Genomic DNA, 20,756 nt, shown 5'->3' with positions numbered 1-20,756 from the left:
GCGACATGATGGAAGGAGCGTTGTGAAAGGTGTGTCTGTGGGCCGCAGGATGCGGACTTGGCATGAACCCAACCAGAACGGAACTGATGCTATTCACCACCAAGACAAGGGTACCTGAATTCCACCAACTATGGCTCCATTGTAGAGTATTTGGATGTAATCCTGTAGCCAAAACTAAATTGGAGATTAAACATGAAACTGAGGGTTAAGAAGACCTATATAGCCTTCTATGCCTGTAAGAGAATCTTTGTAAAGAAATGGGATCTCCGACCGAGGATGATCCTCTTGATGTTTACCGCCATGCGTCCAATCCTTACGTACGACTCTATTGTATGGTGGCAGGCTTTGAGCAAAAGATACAATAGAACGAAGCTTAATAGGATTCAAAGAACCGCGTGTGCTACTAGGGCTCTGCACTCCTGCCCGACAGATGCTCTTAATGTACTCTTGCATTTCCTCCTCCTAGACCTCCACATTAAATACGTTGCAGCGTGCAGTGCGGTCAGACTACGTGAGCCCGGATGCTGGACAGCGAAGCCCTACGGCCATAGTACATCCTAGATGAAATGATGTGGACTTTCCAACCAGGGCAGAGTGGAAGATTGGCGTCGTGTTGTAAGGTTATGACCCAGTATTCTTCATCGATGGATCAAAGATGGTCTGTGGAGTCGGCGCGGAAGTTTTCTCGAATACACACAGTGCATCTGAGTCGTATGGTCTCCCACGTTTCGCCAGTGTATTCCAAGCGGAAGTACTGGCGATACTGGAAGTCTATCCATGGCTGGAGCATGATCCGAGTCCCAAGCGTAACATAGCCATTCTAACCGACAGCCAAGCGGCCATAAAGGCCTTATATTCAGCGATGACATCCTCGAGGCTGGTGGGTGCAGAAACGCGCCGACCAGTCTGGGCGACACACTCTGGGTTCCCGGGCATAGGAACATAGGTGGGAATGAGCGGGCTGACGGATTAGCCAGGCGGGGCTTTGTTCTTGGCAACCCTTCGGTGAGTATAGTCGGTGTCTCATTGCCGGCTGTTAAGGGCGAAATCTACTTAGCAGCCGCGGGCCCTTAGATGGCGAAGGCTTACCACCTGTGCCACAAGTCAAGGAGGATTTGGCCCGCTTATAATATAGCCCGATCACGAGAGCTCCTGTGCCAGATGCATGCAAATGCATTCAAAATTACGGCGATCTACATGGGGCACTGGCCCATAGGGGACCATGCCGCTAGGCTCGGCATACCCTACAACCCGCATTGCTGAAGCTGCGGAGGAGGAAGGGAAACCCTCATGCACTTTCTCTGCGATTGCCCAGCTCTGGCTAGAGTCAGGCTGCGGACACTGGGTAAACCATTCTTTGGGGACCTCAGAGAGATTTCTAGCTGCAGGGTCGGAGAACTGCTTTCCTTCGTGAGTGCTACGGTCTGGCTCTGAAGATCCGAGCTGGCTGAACTCTGTTTCACTACTCCCATAACAACAGTCACGGTCTTAGGAATTTGTGGCATCAAAACGGCGCACCAAAGCGCTAATTGGGGTCCTCGGAGCGGCTGCTGACACCTATCTACCTGTCCATGACTTTTTCTTATTTAAAATATAATCAAATTTTTTTTTGGAAAATGTATAAAATGTAAAATAAATATGTTTCTGTAGAAAATGTAATTTTATTTGGGAGCCTTATGTCTTTCATTGCTAGATTAGCCACAATACTCAGATCATAAAATAATTCTGTCTGTATTTTTTGGGACAAATTCTTCTATGTGCGCGATAGGAAGAGACGCTTTCCTCCCTTAACAGAAGGCAAGTTATGAAAATAGGTCTTTCCTAAGTGTGTAAACACCTTCAAAACTATTCTCCTACTAAAGGGTTAAAAGCTTATTGGGAGAGTAGCAGGGCTCGACGAATTTCGCGAAAACATCAAATGCTGACTACATAGGTACTTACTTGGCAAGATTTTCTTCACTCAACCTTATCCTCGAAATTACGATTCGTTGCACCAACTTCACACCCCGAAAATTATCAAAATTCGAATCGCAACGAAATTGCCCAACGAACACTGTCCGTTGCGTATTTCATCCTTTGTTTCCCTCTGCACATTCAATCTCCTTCCAGCAGGTGCATTCCCATCCGTCCACAGAATGTGCACTTGTTTGCCTTCCAGTCGGGTTTGTGTCTACGGTTAATGAGATTTTGAATGGGTTGCATTGTCTTCGGCGTTTGCCTCGAATTCTCTTTCTCTGTCGGTTTTCTGTTATCTACCCTCGCGTGGATCTTTTTTGATTTGCTTTTCGACCATCTTTCACTCAGAAATTCGAGCCGATCAGCTGAAACTCAGCCATGCCACCTGCTCTTCAAATCAATGGAAGTGCACGGCACTCTTTCCACATCCAAATCGATTCTCTTCCCACAACCCACCGACCAGTGCCAGTCGTGGAAGCACGACAACCCCAGCAAAAGCGATTATCGTGGATAGCATAATTTTGATGACATTTGATAAATTACATGCGGCTCCCGGGCGCTGGTATGCGTGCGCGGCGCACCATCTGTTCACCCGAGGACCAGCCGACCGTGCACGAGCTGTGTGCTTCGGCCATTGTTTACATTGGTATGCGACGGACGGACAGCGTGCGAGACGAGTTGCGATAATTGTTTAGTCGATGGAGCAGGAAGAATACGAAAAAACGCCAGAGCTCTTCTAGAGAACGTATGGGAATGACAATAAACTGTGCGACGCGAGTAGAGCATGGAAATTAAGGCGGGCGCGAGCAGGACGCACGAGTCGTTGAATATGAATTGAACTTCAAAAGACGATAGGAGACGATGGAGTAGGGGAGCGGCGCGGGCGAGAGGAGCGGCGACGAAAAAGCGACGTTCAGGCAGGAATTGGAAACTGGAAGTGGATTTGTAAGTAAAATTGATTACGGGACGGTCGATGTCGATTTTTTGGCCAGCCACGGAAGAGCAATAATTTCTGGAGCAGGGTTTGGCCTGGCCGCGAAGTGTTCCCGTGCGAAAAACGCAGTGAATCAGGAAAGGCGATGATGTGGTCTAGTGAATTATGCAGACTCGCGAGTGATTTCCGTAAATAGTTGAAAAGTACGCGAGCAGATTACAAGTTCGGGGCCACTCCGGCCCGTGCAGCAGCGTAGCGGAAAGCGGAGCCCCAGCAGCCCAGGCCGCGCCGAGTGCCCGCGGCGGACAGCCAATTGGAGCCCCGAGGTAAATAATTATCATGAGCCAAGCGTATTTACATATCTGCCTGGCCGCGACCGTTGCTTTTATGGGAATTCGGGGAGCTGAAAAATTGATTGGCGACTGGAGTGGCTGGCGGAAGGGTTGCTCGCCTCCCCGTCGGGACGGCCGCCCTGCACCGGCCGTGCGAGAGCGAGCGACGACTCGGGGCGAGAATTAATTAATATTTCAGGGTGTGAAATTAAATTTGAATAAATCTTCCTCGGAGCAGGGTTGTGTGCGCAGCTTTGGCCGCGGGTGCAGTGCTGCGGCTGCTAGGAGCCGCGAGAGGAGCCACAGGACGCAGCGTGCAGGAGCACTCGCGGGGCTCCTTGGAACCCAGCGAGGCGGCAGGCAGGCAGCCAAGTGGTGCAGCGAGCGAGGACGGTGGCAGGCGGCCAGGCCACTGGCCGTCCGTTGATCCGTCTACCGCCTGGGCCCGTCTCGCGGCCGTGGTCGCGTTTCTCGGCCGCCGCAGTGTAATTATTGCCCAATTTCCTTGGAAGGGTCTGCTCCGGGGGGCCCCCGAGCGTGGTCTCAACGGACTCGGGATTCCAAGTGCATTTTTTGTGCTGACTTCGCTGACTCTTGTGGTCTGCGACTCGTTTTTTCTTTTCGGTCGAATTTCGATCTGATTTCTCATCGTGACGAGACCAGAAAAAAGATACGCCGATTGCGACGACAGCTCCAGGTGTAATTCGGAGGAATTTTGTGAATAATTGCCGCTGCTCCTCGCGAATCGCTGCGGAAATTGCTGCGCTATCGATTGCCAATCGAGTCGTTCGCGAGAGGAGCGGAAGTTGCGGCCTGGCCGAGTGCAGCAGGGAAAATAGTTTTCACTTTCCACGCGAGGAGCTATCGGCATGATATGCATTTTCCGGTATTCGACCGCGACGGGGTTTTCCATTGTTCCTCGGTGTAGTGTGCATCCCACATTGGATGGTGTTTCGTAATTTTCGGATGGACTTGGTCAAAGAAGCGATTCCGGAAATAGCAGGGCCATTAGTAAGCCAGTGTTGATGGTGGCACGCACCCGCTCGGTACTTAGTGTCTTTCATGTTCCGCGGAGTGGCGAAAGGTTTGGTCGTGCATTCCTGAAAAGTCGTCGAGCTTTCTCGCGTATTTACCCAGAATCGATCCGTTCGTGGTTCTGTGATGTGATTAGCATTCACTCGTCGCTCCCATTGTGTTCCGCGAGGTGAGATATGCAGTGATCGGCATTTGGCCGTTGGAGCATTTGAAACTATGAAAGTGTGCACTGGGGCGCAGGCCTTGGAAGTCATTATGTTTACAGATTATGCAGGTTAACGATGATTTAATGAGTTTAAGGGAATTGGAGCCAGTTGAGCCCAGCTTGCCTCATGCCTGCCAGTTTGTTCTAAGCAATTACCTCTGAAACTGTTGGAAGTGCAAGAATGAACGGTGGAAGATGATATTAATTATGCAAATCAGTGAGCATATTGCATACTCTATTACCAGGCGCATCCCCTATTACAAAAAGGTTGGCCATTGGTTACTATACTTTCGAATGACGCATCGATTCAGGGACCCAGATTGGTAAATGTTCGTGAGGCAAATATAAGCGTCTCGTCTATTGCTCCATCACATATGACAGCTGATTTCGGATTAATTGTGGTGTTCTGGGAGTGTCGATAATGATGACTGTATCTGCAAATACTAGGTTGAGTTTGAAATCAACACTGAGTGCGCATGGGTTTGATAGTTCACTAGACCCGACTATTGCTGCAGGCAAGACGTTAGTCTAATTCAGGGGTTACACACGAACTTCTAAGGTTGAAAATCTCAACAAAATTAGCTTTAATTGTACCATATTTGGTTGCATCCCCCCCTAACATTTGGAAGTGCACACAAAATTAGAAAAGGATCACCTTTGTTGATCCAGGCATCGGAACCCCATTTACAAAATTATCTACTCTACAATGCGTGGCTTAATGGATATTTTGGAAATCTCGATGGTTGTGCGATTTACTTATTTCCGGAATCCAGTAACATGAGGGCCACACCCCTTGGGTGTGATGATGTAGTACATGGAGTCCTGGTTTACAGGCAGATCTGAGGAGAAAGGAGGAAAAGAAGGTGATTCCCTCCAATCCAGAGATTCTTGGCGGTCATGAATATAGATTTTAATGGAATGGAATGTCAATAGGTTGACCACATAATGTTTATTACCCCATGTTCAGATTCTTCTTCTTCACGCTTTGTCCTGTTCAGAAACAGGGTCGACGGTCAAAGGCCTGATTTGGATGGAGACACGAAGCTTTCAAATCACCATCCAGGATATCATCATCATCAACGGTGCAACAACCGGTATCCGGTCTAGGCCTGCCTTAATAAGGAACTCCAGACATCCCGGTTTTGCGCCGAGGTCTACCAATTCGATATCCCTAAAAGCTGTCTGACGTCCTGACTTACGCCATCGCTCCATCTTAGGCAGGGTCTGCCTCGTCTTCTTTTTCGGCTGGATCATCCTCATCCATATGGATTAAGTGACCCGCCCACCGTAATCTATTGAGCCGGATTTTATCCACAACCGGACAGTCATGGCATCGCTCATAGATTTCGTCGTTATGTAGGCTACGGAATCGTCCATCCTCATGTAGGGGGCCAAAAATTCTTCGGAGGATTCTTCTCTCGAACGCGGCCAAGAGTTCCCAATTCTTCTTGCTAAGGACTGACAAGATCATAGTCTTGTACAGTAAGAGCTTTGACCCTATGGTGAGACGTTTCGAGCGAAACAGTGTTTGTAAGCGGAAATAGGCTCTGTTGGCTGACAACAACCGTGCGCGGATTTCATCATCGTAGCTGTTATCGGTTGTGATTTTCGACCCTAGATAGGAGAAATTGTCAACGGTCTCAAAGTTGTATTCTCCTATCCTTATTCTTCTTCGTGTTTGACCAGTGCGGTTTGATGTTGTTGGTTGATTCGTCTTCGGTGTTGACGTTGCCACCATATATTTTGTCTTGCCTTCATTGATGTACAGCCCAAGATTTCGCGCCGCCTGCTCGATCTAGATGAAGGCAGTTTGTACGTCTCGGGTGGTTCTTCCCATGATGTCGATATCGTCAGCATAGGCCAGTAGTTGGGTGGACTTGAAGAGGATCGTACCTCTTGCATTTACCTCAGCATCACGGATCCCTTTCTCGAAGGGCAGGTTAAAGAGGACGCATGATAGGGCATCCCCTTGTCGTAGACTGTTGTTTATGTCGAATGGTCTTGAGAGTGATCCTGCTGCTTTTATCTGGCCTCGCACATTGGTCAGGGTCAGCCTAGTCAGTCTTATTAATTTCGTCGGGATACCGAATTCTCTCATGACCGTATACAGTTTTACCCTGGCTATGCTATCATAGGCGGCTTTAAAGTCGATGAGCAGATGGTGCAACTGTTGTTTTTCCATTGCTTGCCGCAGAGAGAAAATCTGATCTGTTGCTGATTTGCCTGGAGTGAAGCCTCTTTGGTATGGGCCAGTGGTGTTCTGGGCGTATGGGGCTATCCGGCCTAGCAAGATAGCGGAGAATATCTTATAGATGGTACTAAGCAACGTGATACCTCTATAATTGCTGCACTGTGTGATATCTCCCTTTTTATGTATGAGACAGATAATGCCTCGTTGCCAATCGTCAGGCATTGATTCGCTGCCCCATACCTTAAGCACAAGTTGTTGAACCACTTGGTGTAACTGGTCGCCTCCATATTTATCCAATTCGGCTGTAATTTCATTGGCTCCTGGCGACTTATGATTTTTTAGCCGATGAATTGCACGGACTGTTTCTCCTAAACTTGATGGTGGCAGTATTTGTCCGTCGTCTTCAGTTAGCGGGACCTCCAACTCGCCGGTGTTCTGGTTGTTCAGTAGCTCATCAAAGTACTCAACTCATCGCTCTAATATGCCCATTCTGTCGGAAATCAGATTTCCCTCTTTGTCTCGGCAGGATGAGCATCGAGGTGTATAAGGCTTCATCCTGCTGACTTGTTGGTAAAACTTGCGCGCCTGGTGCGGTTGCTCCCTGTACTTTTCTAGTTCACAGACTTGTTGGTTCTCCCAGGCTTCCTTTTTCCGTCTGTGAAGTCGCTTCTCCGCTCGACGGAGTTCGTGATAAGTCTCTGCGCGTGCCCGCGTTCTTTGAGAATGCAACATTACTCGGTATGCGGCATTCTTCCGTTCCGTTGCTAGCTTACATTCATCGTCAAATCAGCCGTTCCGACTTTTCTGGCGGCTGGGGCCAAGTATGTTTGTGACCGTATCCATGATAACGTTCTTCAGGTGATTGTGAAGATCATTTGTTGATGCTTCATCTCCAGGTCCTCTGTTGACTGCAGTTATTGCGGCATCCATTTCCCTCTTATAGGTGTCGCGGAGGGTTGTGTTGTGGATGGCTTCAGTGTTCACTCTCACCTGATTGTCAGAGGGGATTCTAGGTGGTATTGTTATTCGAGTTCGGAGCACCATGCCAACGAGATAGTGATCCGAGTCTAGATTGGCCCCCCTATATGTTCTGACATTCATCAAGGCTGAGAGGTGGCGGCGTTCGATCAACACGTGGTCAATTTGGTTGAAAGTGGTCCCGTCTGGAGAGGCCCACGTATGTTTGTGGACCGCTTTCCGCGAAAACCAGGTACTTCCAACAACCATTTCGTGTGACCCTGCTAATTGAATAATCCGCAGTCCGTTATCATTTGTTTTTTCGTGTAAGCTATGGGAGCCAACGTATCGCCTGAATACGGGCTCCTTCCCTACTTGGCTGTTAAAATCCCCAAGTATGATTTTAATATCATATCAGGCTTCGAGGGTTCGTTCTACTGCCTCGTAGAAGGTATCCTCCGACTGCAGTCTCCTCTGTAGGGGCGTGAACGTTAATGAGGCTTATATTTCTAAACTTGCCTCGCAAGCGCAGAGTGCATAGCCATTCGCTAATGTTTTCAAAGCCGATAACAGCAGGTTTCATTTTTTGGCTGACTAAGAAACCTACTCCGAGCACATGGTTTACTGGATGACCGCTATAATATATGGTGTAGCGGTTCTTCTCCAGGAAACCGGTCCCTGTTCATCGCATCTCTTGTAACGCTGTTATATCAGCCCTGTATTGGGACAGGGTATCGGCTAGCTGCTCATCAGCTTTATCTCTGTACAGGGAGCGCACGTTCCATGAGAAAATGTGCAAATCGTTAATCCGTTGTCGTTGCCGAGGCTCCTCTCGTGGCTCCGTAACATCGGCTTTCCGTGTAGGGTTGTCAGCCCTACCCAACCCCCAACCTGGAAGACCAGTTGGTACAGTTTGTCCCGTTTTTAGGCGCGGGAGACTTACCTTCATCCTTCTCCGTCTGCAGTTTTTCGTTAAGAAAGAGCGCCCAGCGGTCACCACGTGGAGGTGGAGATAAGGTTTGGTAGTAGAGTTGTTGGTGTTGGTTCAGCAGGCATTTCCCAGGTTTTATGCTCTATCGTGGGTACCAATCCAAGTTTCGCCCTGGGACCTATACTACCCTTTGACCACCACCATCCAGGATAGCTGAGTGATTAGAGCGCAAGGCTGTCGTACGGAACGCTGCGGTTCAAATCTCACTGGTGACAGTGGAATTTGTATCGTGATTTGACGTCGGATAACAGTCGACTCAGCTGTGAATGAGTACCTGAGTCAAATCAGGGTAATAATCTCGGGCGAACGCAATGCTGACCGCATTGTCTCCTATAGGGTACTGTAATCCTATAGTGTGCCGTTACGGTCTTGAATGAAGTGCTCTGATACACTTCAAGGCTCTGATCCAATATGGAATGTTGTGCCAACGATTATTATTATCTAGCGTCTCAAGTCATCGTTGTTTCGGCCGGCCTTCAGCCCGAGGTTTACGAGGCACCGTTCATTGTCTTTTAGTCGGATAGCACTCAGTACCATAGAGCGTGACAGGGCAAACGAGACTGCGGTAAATTTTAGATTTGGATGTTCATTGTCGCGATGATAATTTCATACCTCATACTTCAATCGGTCAGTTCTGGGCAGATTACTGCCACATATAATAATAGTGCTTGTCCCATTGGGTTCGGTCGTCAAAAAATTCAGATTAATCTGATACCGCGCTACATGAGCGTTGTGTAGGACGTTGGATGTCCCGTGTGACAGTGAACAAAGGTGAGTGGCGAGAGTGCGCTTTCTTGAAGAACACTGAGAGAGACACAAAGCGGTTTTGATATGTCTGCGACACTTCGAACTTTGCTCGTAGAGTAATTTAACCCAGCGAATGAGTTCTTCAGGCACTAGGTGCTGCCGCAAAGTATATAAGATTAGTATGTGTAGAATGTGTGACACATGGAGAAACGTCTTCTCTAGATTCAGAAATACCATGTAGAGATTCATTTTACGGAATTTCTTCATGAGTAATTGCACAGTTCTTGACAAATCCGGTTTGATTTATCCTTATTTCAGTGATGCCCCAAAGAATGTGTCTGAAGAATGCATATAAAAATCTTAATGACATGGGACAGCAACCGGATCGGACGGTGATTTGAACGCTGCTATCTCGCCAGCTTTCTGCACTATCTTTCTTTTTCCTTATTTGATTGTTGGTGCTTTCTTACCAGTAACATCATGTTCTACTCTTCTTAATAACCTGATCGAAGAACTCACTGAGCCATAGTGTTGTGTTGCTTTTTTCGATTTCATTCGTTCGATTGTTTCCTCAATTTCAGTAACACTGACAGAACCTTTTGGTTGCATGAATCTCTGAGAGAGCAACCAAATAGAAAAATATTATGGTCCACTGAAGCCCTCCACGTGCGCCAGGCAAGGAAGCATGAGGAATCTCACCGATAACAAGAAGAAATAACGTCGGTGACAAGATACAACCTTGACAGACTTTGAATTTCAAGTTCCTCTGAGATTTTACCTTGGTGCAGTACATGGCATTCCGCGCTATCGGATGTTGCCATGATAATAGCTATCAGTTTCTCTGAAATGCTCCTTCTGCATAGAGCACACTAGATACACTCCCTGTTGACACTGTGGGAAGCCTTCTCGATATCGATTAAGAGTAGTCAATTCTAGGAAGAACTGTGTATATTTACAATAGCTCTCACAGATTTGTCGTTATACAGACGTCGTCTATCCTCACTAAGGGACATTCCTCTCGACCATGGCTAAGAGTTTGCAATTTGGTTTGCCAATCTTCCGAAGCATACATGAGGACCGGTAGATATGGTATTGTACAGTGATTGATTTGACTCTATTAAGAGATATTTTGAGCGAAAGAATAGCCATATGTGGATTTTATCACCCATGTTGTTGACTTCGCGTGACTTTTCATTCCAAACAGGAAAATAATTTAACTTTTTCGATGTTGTGTTGTAATTGATCAGTAGGTTTCATTACTATTCTCGATACTGATATCGCCGCCATAAATTTGAGCCGGTTTCCTTTGATATGCAGATGTGCCGTCTGCTCAATCTAGGCGAAGGCTGAGTGGGCTTGATGAGGATGGTAGCCCTCGTATTCACTTATGAGTCACAGGTCAGTTTTTCTAACGCCAGATTAAAGAGGATTTCCCCGTTGCAGTCCTTTGGCGATGGTGACTTGGCTTCGTACATGTTCATCCTACTCAGTCTAATTAGGTTTGTTAAGATGTTGTTCTCTCATGGTCGTGTGAAGTTTTACTCCACGCCGTATGAAGAATATCTGATCTGCTGTTCACTTTCCCGGGGTGAAGTTTTGTTTATATGGGTCAATGATGTCGGAAAATCGGTCTTGTTGCTATTTGTCTTAGATCGGCTTTGTTTGCATTCTAAAAATCTAGTCATTTGGCTAAGTTCCATAGCTCGATGAGAGAGTAAACACTGTCGTCCATTGAACTTCTCCTCGTCATTCAGCCAAGGCAGCATGAAGGACGTCACTGGTAACAAGAAGAAAAAATATCGATAACAAAATGTAACCCTGGCGGACTCCGTTTTGGACTTCAAATTCCACTGAAATTTTACGTTGTGCTATGAGTAAGCACACTAGTTTGAATGCCTAAATGATGTTAATTTAAATGAATTCATTTTAAATTCAAATAAAGCAATAAATGACCATTCTGATGCTGCGTATAATTTTCTGACGCAGTGTGTGCAAACGGCGTAAACTCGATTCCCGGAACAAAGCATAATTTTAATTCAATTCGTTACTCTAAGGAGATTTGAGGCGAATTTTGAATTCATAGTACAGGATAGATATTTGGAAATATTTGACTTAATAAAAGCAACTAGAAGCGGGAATCCGTATATCGCACGGACACCATTACACGGATCATCTCACGTCTAACGCCCTATACACTGCTCTATGGGGACGTCTCTCAACTTGTCCAAAAGTGGAATGGTCGCCCCATGGAATACGGTCTGTTTATGAAAGTAAGTAAAACAGTTTTTGACGATCGACCCTAAAATTTCAATATATTAAATCAATGCTATCAGTTCATATTGAAATGTGCTATGAAATTGTTTTACACATCAGCGCAACTTGGAAGAACTAATGTTCCACAACAAAATTTATTGCGATGTCGACATCAGGACGGACTCCTGATGTCGTCTATACTTTTCGAGTGTTCGCCGCCTATCAAAGACAGATGAAGTTATCCACGATGGGGGTGATCGTTCAGATTCCAAAAAAGGGCATCTGTTTTGAGTGTGGCAATTGTATCTGCGTGCTCCCTGCCGCCGCAAAGATAATAGGTAACATAATCCTGGAACGCATCAAAAAACATCTCGATAGCTTGATCGACAGAGAACAGGTTGGGTTCCACTCTAGATCCTCCTGCATCGACCACATCAACACTCTACGAAACAGTGGAGTGCTCTACGTAGGAAGCGCATTCCGGAGAAACTAATAGCTCTTATCGGAGCGACATACGATGGCGCAAAATGTCATGTGCTGCATCGAGGTAAAATCTCGGAGGATGTTGAGGTCGAAAGCGGGTTGTATTCTGTCATCGATATTACTTCTTCTTGTTATCGGTGACGTTCTTCATGCTGCCCTGTCCGGAGGATGACATCTTTCCTCAAACACCTCGATTACGCTGATGACATCTGTTTGTTCTCTCACCGGGTCATGGACCTTGGTCAAATGGCTCTGGGTTTGGAAAGAGAAGCAAGTAGAAGATAAATACCAACAAAACCAAAGTTCTCAGTCTGACGAGTTATGGCACTCTCCCTCCCCCCGTCGATCAATTTATATATTTAGGAAGCGTGGTTTCGGTCGGCGGCGACACCGAACTATATGTTGCCTCACGCATTAGAAGCGTTAGATCCGCTTTCGCTGCCCTGTCTAAAATCTGGAAATGCTGTTATTTCAACACTAATATCAAGTTGAGATTGTTCTGTGCTGGCGCTGTTTCTGTGTTGCTATATGGGAGTACTACATGAAAGGTGAACTCCACTGTTACGCAAAAGCTCCAAGCTTTCGTGAATACCTGTCTGCGTTGTATCACCGGAGTACGCTGGCCTGACCCTATGGCAAACGAACAACTTGGTCGGCGCACAAGCTTGGTATTCGTATGCGATGTGATAGAAAGACGGAAGTGGCAGTGGATAGGTCACACATTAAGGAGGGGCGGCAATTGCATTGCAGGCTATGCTATGCAGTGGAATCTACTCTCACAAGATGGCCGACGAGTGGGTCGTCCCAAGACCACTTGACGCAGAACAGCCGAGGACGAGTGCGAGCGTTTTGGGAAGTGGTGGGGGAGGGGGGCTGAAGCGCATTTTAGGTAATCGCGAGCGATGGTGCGTAGGTGTGGTTGACGCGCTATACCTCAACATGGGGCTCGTGAAAAAATTGTTAGAGGGGCGCCTGCGATGGTATGGATGTAATTCTCGTTGACGAGAACACACTAGCTAAATAGGCCTGAATACCGATGGTAAACGACCAGAATGCCGATCGAAACAATGATGACCTGATACGCTAGACGGTGATTTGGGAACCTCTAGACTCCAATCGGACCAAACAAATGACCGAGGAGCATGACGAATTCGATCTACATGAGCCAGAAAGACCAACTGCAGCATTAAAACAACAATGGTAGTCATATGAAATGGATTTCTAAATTTTATGACCTTACAGTGAGTGAATTCGGCATAAAGGGCAGACTTTCGACATTCCTCAACCTTGCATGAAACAAGAAAAGAGACGCTAATACATTTCTACAAAGTAGCTTGTTTTACACGATAGAAAAACAATTTTATTTTAAAAAATGCTTTCAGATTTTCGAATAGATTTATATGATAATCTGAAAATTGATATTTGGTATTTTTCACGCAAACTGCGGATTAGTTTAATATTTGAAAAGCGTGTATGCAGTCTTTTTTCAATAAATAGATAATTTCTATTTGAATTTGTCATACGAATTCTACTTAAGTGAACTTCGGACGGTTTCCGTGTACTATTGATTCAGTTTACTTAGGTGTGACTTGGTGTTTCCCAAACAGCAAGACCCTTCGAGTTTCAACATGTTGTAAGTTTCCTTTACTTTCCTCTAAGTGGACAGTTGCGACTGATAACGATGTTCTTTATCTAAATTTACACAGCATGTGCCGGATGTTAATTCCTTGCCTCTAAAACTTTAAATATTTATTAAAGCTTATTGAGTTTATCAGTTTATTGCAGATGACACCACAGGTTATTAATTGCTCGAGTTTCAGCTAAACTTTTACTTCTACATTGCCTTCAAATTATACTAAAACAATACCCAAAAATTTGTGCTTTGTACACTTTGCGCAATATGAATCGGAAAAAAATCTTTGGAGTATGAAACGATACATCCCATTATTTACAATTAGAGCCCGCAGTTCTTCGAATTTTAGTCTTCGTGACGATTTACGAAAATATGCTCATTTCAGATATTCAAAAACTATATAGAAGGCAAACATTTACAGGAGATTTGACCCCTCAATATGACCAAAATCTTCCTTTTTGTTTCACGCAAAATTTTATTAGAATCGATTAAACGTCTGCTTGGCTGTAACACCCAATTTATTCGGAAACGTCTGAAGCTACTGTCACAAAATTTGGCGAGAAGATGTGGTCCGTGAATCCCTTTACATATAGTATGTGACGCCATTTTTTGTTGAATTTAAGGGGGGCTCATGCGAAAGGAGGGTTGTAATTTTTTTCACAAAATATGGTCATGTGGGGTATCAAATGAAAGGGTTTCATTAGTTCGAAACTAGTTCTATTTTTGATATTGGGTGAAACATAGGGGAGTGGAGGCTCAAAATGTATCCGCTGGAAAGTATAAGAGGTCTCATTCTCAGAACCTATCCAATTGAAAAATTTGGAAAAATACTTAATGGTGCACCTAGGAAAAATCTAGCCATCACAGTACATCCCATCCCGATACCTTCTCAAATAAAGTTAATAATAGCATAATACCATACTTTAGAAATTTGCCCGAAAACCTAAGTTCATCCTAGAAGTACAAGCTTTGGTATCGTTATAAATAATAATATAATATGTACATAATTTTGGAAGGCTTGATGCAAATGCAATTGTTATTAAAAAACTTATAGAAGATCAAAATTTTGTATTTCACGTGAATTTATCGCATTCTAAGACGTGTGTGGCGTCATTACAATACCAAATGGAAAAATGTACACAGAAAATTTCTCACATAAGATAAACACAAAACCTTTATACTCGTTGCGTGCAGCTTCTGGTATTCCGACTTATTTATTGTATGGAACTATACACTCTTCTTAACACACATTTATGAAATCAAATGAAAAAAAAAGTCGAAAGGATGAAAAAATTCTGGTCTCTTTTGCGCTTTCCAGGAATTTGATACGCCAATGACCTGGTCGCTTACACAATGAGCTCTACTTTTAATGCCTAATTTGGTAGGACTTTACATTTTATAATTGGTCCTTCATCGCTAATTGAAGCAACTTAATACGTACCCCATGCCAAAGTACTCAATGAAGTAAACACTCTTTTTAGGAATGCCGACTACACTACTATTGTATGGTTCATTCAAACTTTGTATTCTTGAATGGAAACATGTTGTAACAGTTATGGATTGACCAAATCCGCTTCATTGCCTCTTTTGTTGGCTTGGAACCAGTTGTCACGTCTGTAATATTTATTTTCCATTGACAATTTATGGTAATTACCCCAGGTCTCACCTGCTCACCTAAAGAAATGATATGAAAATATATTGCCCAAATGGCTGTTTTCATGGTCTCCATATTTTCGTCATAATTTCTAGGAATGCCAAATACGTGATAATTTTTAATAGGGAGAATTACTGTATGGGCCAAAACCCCTTTGCTCCAAGTAATTTATGCCTAATAATTTAGTCCTCGATAATGGCTTTATTTCTTTTTCTCATAAAGTAAACCAAACCTTTCCGAATGTTTTTATCGGAAAATTAGTACTACATACATGTTTCAATATCAGCCATCTCGCCAATCCTTTTGCTATCTTAGGCGATTTTCATACCTAAGCTTTCTTTCCAAAGATTTTACGAAAAAACGTAGAATGTCTTCCGTGCCCCTTTCAGACCTTAATAATTTGCCCTGTAAGAATTTGAGTGGCTGTTTTGGAGCTTTCCTAGAAAATAAGAGCAGGATATTCCAAACGAACCTGGCACATTTTGAATTTACCATATGCGCGGACGAATAGAGGAGGAGTCTTTCAAAGTAGGCTGATGAAAATAGGCAACGTAAGGCTTAGATTCAGTTGTGGAGTGCGCCACAGTGCGCATTCGTGTGTGATAAATATCTACGGAAAACAGGAATTTTTATACGTTTCAACAATTTACGGCTAAGAAGTCCTAAAAAGTTTGATTTGAGATTCTGTGTTTCAGTGTCCTCTCGTAATACTGTAAAATTGTGGTTCAAGAAGAAAAGGGGTTGTGTATATTGGAAATTTAGCAGCAAACAAATGCGGATTGAGTGTAACAATGGCTAAGTTTAATCCAATTAATCCATTAACAGCATCAAGAAGCCTAATTTATGCTTAATAATGGTGAATCCGGCTGACTCCATTTTCTTTACCCCCGGGTAAATTTAGTTCTCCCATTTTCTTTTCAATTAATAACAGGGTGTTCCTTGTTTGTCCGCGTTTTTGGATTTTTAGAGAACATACAAATCCTTCATCTTTTGCCACTTTCAGCGATGATAGCGTGATTGCCTATGTGTGTCTCCTGCTAAATAGTGCGAGTAGGTTTCACTCCTGACAATTGCAAGCGGGGCTACAATTGTGTCCACCGAGGAGCTAGAGCAGAACCTTGTCCAGTCAGTCCGTCAGCTCGCTCACTCCCCTCTATGTCCCTATGACCGGGGACCCAGAGAAGGGTGATTTTGAGCGTGTCTCGCAGACTGTTCAGCGCGTCCCTTTACTGTCATGCTTGTAGCTCGAATCATGCCTCGGGCATCGAAATGCTTTCAGTATCGCCAATACTTCCGCCTGGAACACACTGGCAAATTCTGAGAAAGTGGCCGTATGATTTGGCTACGCTATGCCTATTCAAGAAAACTTCCATACCGACTCCATAGGCATTTTTGATCTATTGATGAGGAATATTGTGTCATAACCTTACAATACGTCGTAGGTCCTCCACTCTGCTCTGGTTGGAAAGTCCACACCAAAGTTCGACTTGCGTGTGGCGTAGTCCCTTGGAAGTGCCCAACGTTCCCGAGGTATCTCGTCTTGAATGTTACTGTGGTCGTAGGGTTTCGCTGGTCAACATCCAGACACACGTAGTGTGACAGCACTGCACGCTACAGTGTTTTTAATGTGGAGGCCCACGGGGAGGAAATGTAGGAGAACATTAAGGGCATCTGACGAGCAGGAGGGCAGAGCCTCAGTAGCATTTGCGAACAAAGTTTTTTCAATTCTGTTAAGCTTGGTTCTATTGTACTTCTTTCTCAGCAGCTGCCATCACACAATAGAATCGTACGTTCGGGTGGGATGAACTACGACTGTGCACATGCAGAGTACCACTTTGCACCTTGCAGCGTACCCTTGCTCACAGCTTTGGTCAAGTGGTTACATCCCAGATCAGACTGTATTATCCTAGTTCTTAGCATGGATATTCTCCAATGCGTAAGGACCCCCCATGGCATAAAAAAGCATATCCGTAATATACAGAGGGTAATTAAAAAGTCACCGTTTATTAAACGCCGGAAACTGAAGCGAAAGCGTTTTGCACCCGCCATATTCAGTGAAAAAAAAGTAGAGACTTGTGATATTTTCAGATGAGAAGAAATTCAATTTGAATACTCCGGACGGCTGGGCATATTATTTCCATGACATCACAAAAAAGGAAGTAATTTTAAGTAAGCGGCAGCATGTTGGAGGCTCCCTACTGATCTGGGGTGCTATCGGATTTAACGGTCGCGCCGAATTAGCGCTCATTAGCAGGAAAATGAACTCTGAAAAGTACGTGCAGTTATTGGAGGAACAAATATCTGGCGGCCTGATGTCCATCGCAGTCGCTCCACCGATTTTTCAACAGGACAATGCGTCTTTACCTACCGCGAGGAATGTAAAACCTTTCTTCCAGGAGAAAGAAATTGAGTTTCTCAATTGGCCGGCATGTTCACTTGATCTCAACATAATAGAAAATTGTTGGGCACAGCTGGCTCGACTTGTTTACATCGGCAGAAAACAATATGCAACAGTGGAAGAGCTGAAAACAGCAATAATTAGAGGTTGGGGAGAAATTTCCCGAAAATATATAAAAAAATTGTATAACAGCCTTCCAAAAAGAATGTGCTCTGTTGTTGCAAATAAAAGAAGTTCAACTAAGTATTAGTGTAGAAATAAAGATAAAAATAATCTTATATTTGACTTTTTATTCGTTATTTTCTTTAGGTAGGCTATCTTTTTGCCTAATCTAAAAACCATAAAATTCGGCCTAAAAGTTCAATTTTTGGGAAAAACCTAATTATTTTCGGATAGAAATGTGTATTTTGGTCGATCTGCCCACTTTGTAGCACATCTTACTGACCTGCATCCAGTAGTTTATGAAATAATGATAAATTTCCAGGTGTGCCATCTTATTGTCGCGCACTGTATGTACAGAGTTATTAAAGGAAGTTAGATTTTGAATAGATAAAATAGATAAGATGCTTTATATATTTGCAATTGCGGGACAAAATTCAAGCAATGAAATTGGGCTATTTATCAAATTTAATATTTTTTTGAGTCTCTTTTATTTTTAATGTAATTTTAATGTTAATTTAAACAACACTTAGGACGAGCTTAAAGGGGGTTTCTGGTTAACTTCAAAAAGTCGGTAATGGTATATTAAGTTTACTTGAGGAGATATCGGGATGGGCCTAGATTTCATATAAACGCATGAACCTGATTTTTTTTTAAAGTTTTGGGCTGAGTAGCTCCAAAAAATGATCCCTGTCTCACAATTTGCGTCAAGTAGGTACTTGTGGAAGTACTCATCGAGACCTCTAATTTGATATCACACAAGGGAGCATTAAGTGAAAAAAATTTACATCCCTTCTTTGCATGTGGGGTGCCCATCTTTAAATTGCACCTAAATTTATGTCGCTCACTGTATGCGTGGGATCTTATAGTTCCCGTATGTGCACGAAATTCATGCTCCATGCTGTAGCCTATGTTATTTCGTGGTTCTAGGGTGAACTTAAGGGGGGTTTTCGTGTCAATTACTAAAAATTATAGTAATGTGCTATTATTAACTTAATTCGAACAGGTATCGGCATGGAGGGTATTTCGGAGCCTAGGCACTATATAGTGGCAACCCCCTGATTTTTATCAGATTTTTCGGTTGGGTAGTTTCTGAGAATGGGTTACTAAAAAAAAAAGATCACTTTCAACCCCCCGCACTCCCCACCTTTCTAACAAATGTCAAAACTAAGACCAGTTTCGAAAAGTACTAACCTTTAATTTGATACCCCATATGACTATATTTGATGAAAAAAAAATGTACACCCCCCCCCCCCCCCCCCCCTTAAATTCGACGTAAAAGGATGTAATTCGCTATATGCGTGAGTGTTCACACTTCCTACCTTTCTACCAAATTTGGTGCCAATCGCTACAACCGTCTCCGAGAAAAATGCGTGTGACGGACAGACAGACAGACAGTAAACCGATTTTAACAAGATTTTGTGTTTATACAAAACCTTAAAAATGACTGCTAAGCCATGCTAATTGCCTAAAAGTATAGATGGTAGTTGGCGTCATAAGGCTTAGCTGCTCTCCCAGGAGTTCAACGGTTTTGTTGGGTTAAATTCACTCAGTGAGGTGATAACGAATGAACTTGGAAGAAGATTGTCGTAAAGTAGAAGGTTTTATGTCTCATATGGAGGGCCGGAGGGAGGATAGCAACAGAACGTGGTTTCTAAAAAGGGACTGCTTGGGTCTTTAAAACATGGAAGCAAATCATCGGGATGTTCTTTCTAATTGATTGATCTAATGGTGGTTCTAATTCTACGTTAATTTTTTTTTGACTTTAGCATCAACTTTGTGCATTTCAGTAGTTTTTCTATTTGGTAGTTTCCATAGTAGATCGTTTACTGTAGTTGAAGCCGACGTTAAGATTACAACAGGTTAGATGTATTCCAGTATATGAGGACGGGGACGATAGGTAGCTTTTACTGGGCAATCAGTTTCACCAGTTGTTTTTTTGATTACACATTGGATTACATAGTAGAAGATTTTCTGAGTTTAAACATACTCCATTTGGTTACAGGTCCACCCATCTTTCGACTGCACTTCTTTTAGTGCTTCGCACAATTTTTTTGACACTTTATTTTCATTTAGACTGTGCTCCTTTGATATTCGGAGTCCTTCGGGTTTTATAGTGTTAAACACGTGATAAGTCAGATGCTAGATTTATGTTGATCGTTGTAATAAAGCTCGTATTTATCGGTCCGAATGACTTCGCTAAAAGGATATGCATTGAAGCCAAGGCTGTGTTTCTTCAAGAAACTTAAGGTTTATGTACTAGGTATAGCAGATTAATGGTCAGTTAAGGTTTTATGGCTAAAAATCGCATTCTACTTTTTAAATGCGTTTTTCTCGCAACTGCATGTTGAAAATCGGCTGCCACCATAGCCCAAAATCTATCCAACGAAATTCTTTGAAATTTTCACGACTTATTCAGAACATATTACTACGGTCCGCAAACTAGGATAATTGCGATTCATTCAGTAGTTTTTCTTTTATTCATTGAAAAAGCCTTGAAAAAAACACCAAAATTTAAAAAAAAAGTTTAACAAGGCACCAAAAATTTAGTTTTTAATATTTTTTAATAATCCTAGTTTGCGGACTGCATTTAAGACTGTACGTTAAAATGCCGTTCACTTTTTTCTGTAAGATGATCAAACATTCATGACAACCGGAATTTGAATCCAGGGTATTGCGCTGGATTCAAATCGTGAGGTTAACAAACTTGCCTATCCAACTGAACATTAAGAGGTGAATAATTAGTAGGTAGTTAAGTGTCAACCTTTCAATATCTGTGTCCCGGATCAGCGTACCGATTGAAGCCCTTTTTCTTTTGAAATCTTAGT

At 43.7% G+C, this 20,756-nt stretch overlaps 1 protein-coding gene across 2 annotated transcripts in view; it reads left to right on the top strand.

The window, feature by feature from the left end:
* The first annotated feature begins 2,695 nt into the window (after positions 1–2,695).
* The window catches only part of LOC119650788 (zinc finger SWIM domain-containing protein 4-like), a 60,392-nt gene continuing 42,331 nt past the window's right edge, over positions 2,696–20,756 (top strand). The window contains exon 1 of one of the 2 annotated variants that reach the window (XM_038053920.1): positions 2,696–3,216. The gene's annotated coding sequence lies outside the window, so the exon portion shown is untranslated. Of the gene's footprint in view, positions 3,217–3,450; positions 4,427–20,756 lie in introns of those variants that run through there. The other variant, XM_038053912.1, reaches the window with a different exon arrangement.

The sequence above is a fragment of the Hermetia illucens genome, chromosome 1 (assembly GCF_905115235.1).
Source record: "Hermetia illucens chromosome 1, iHerIll2.2.curated.20191125, whole genome shotgun sequence".
NCBI classification, from domain to species: Eukaryota; Metazoa; Arthropoda; class Insecta; order Diptera; family Stratiomyidae; genus Hermetia; species Hermetia illucens.
This window is presented reverse-complemented; position numbering and strand designations above follow the sequence as displayed.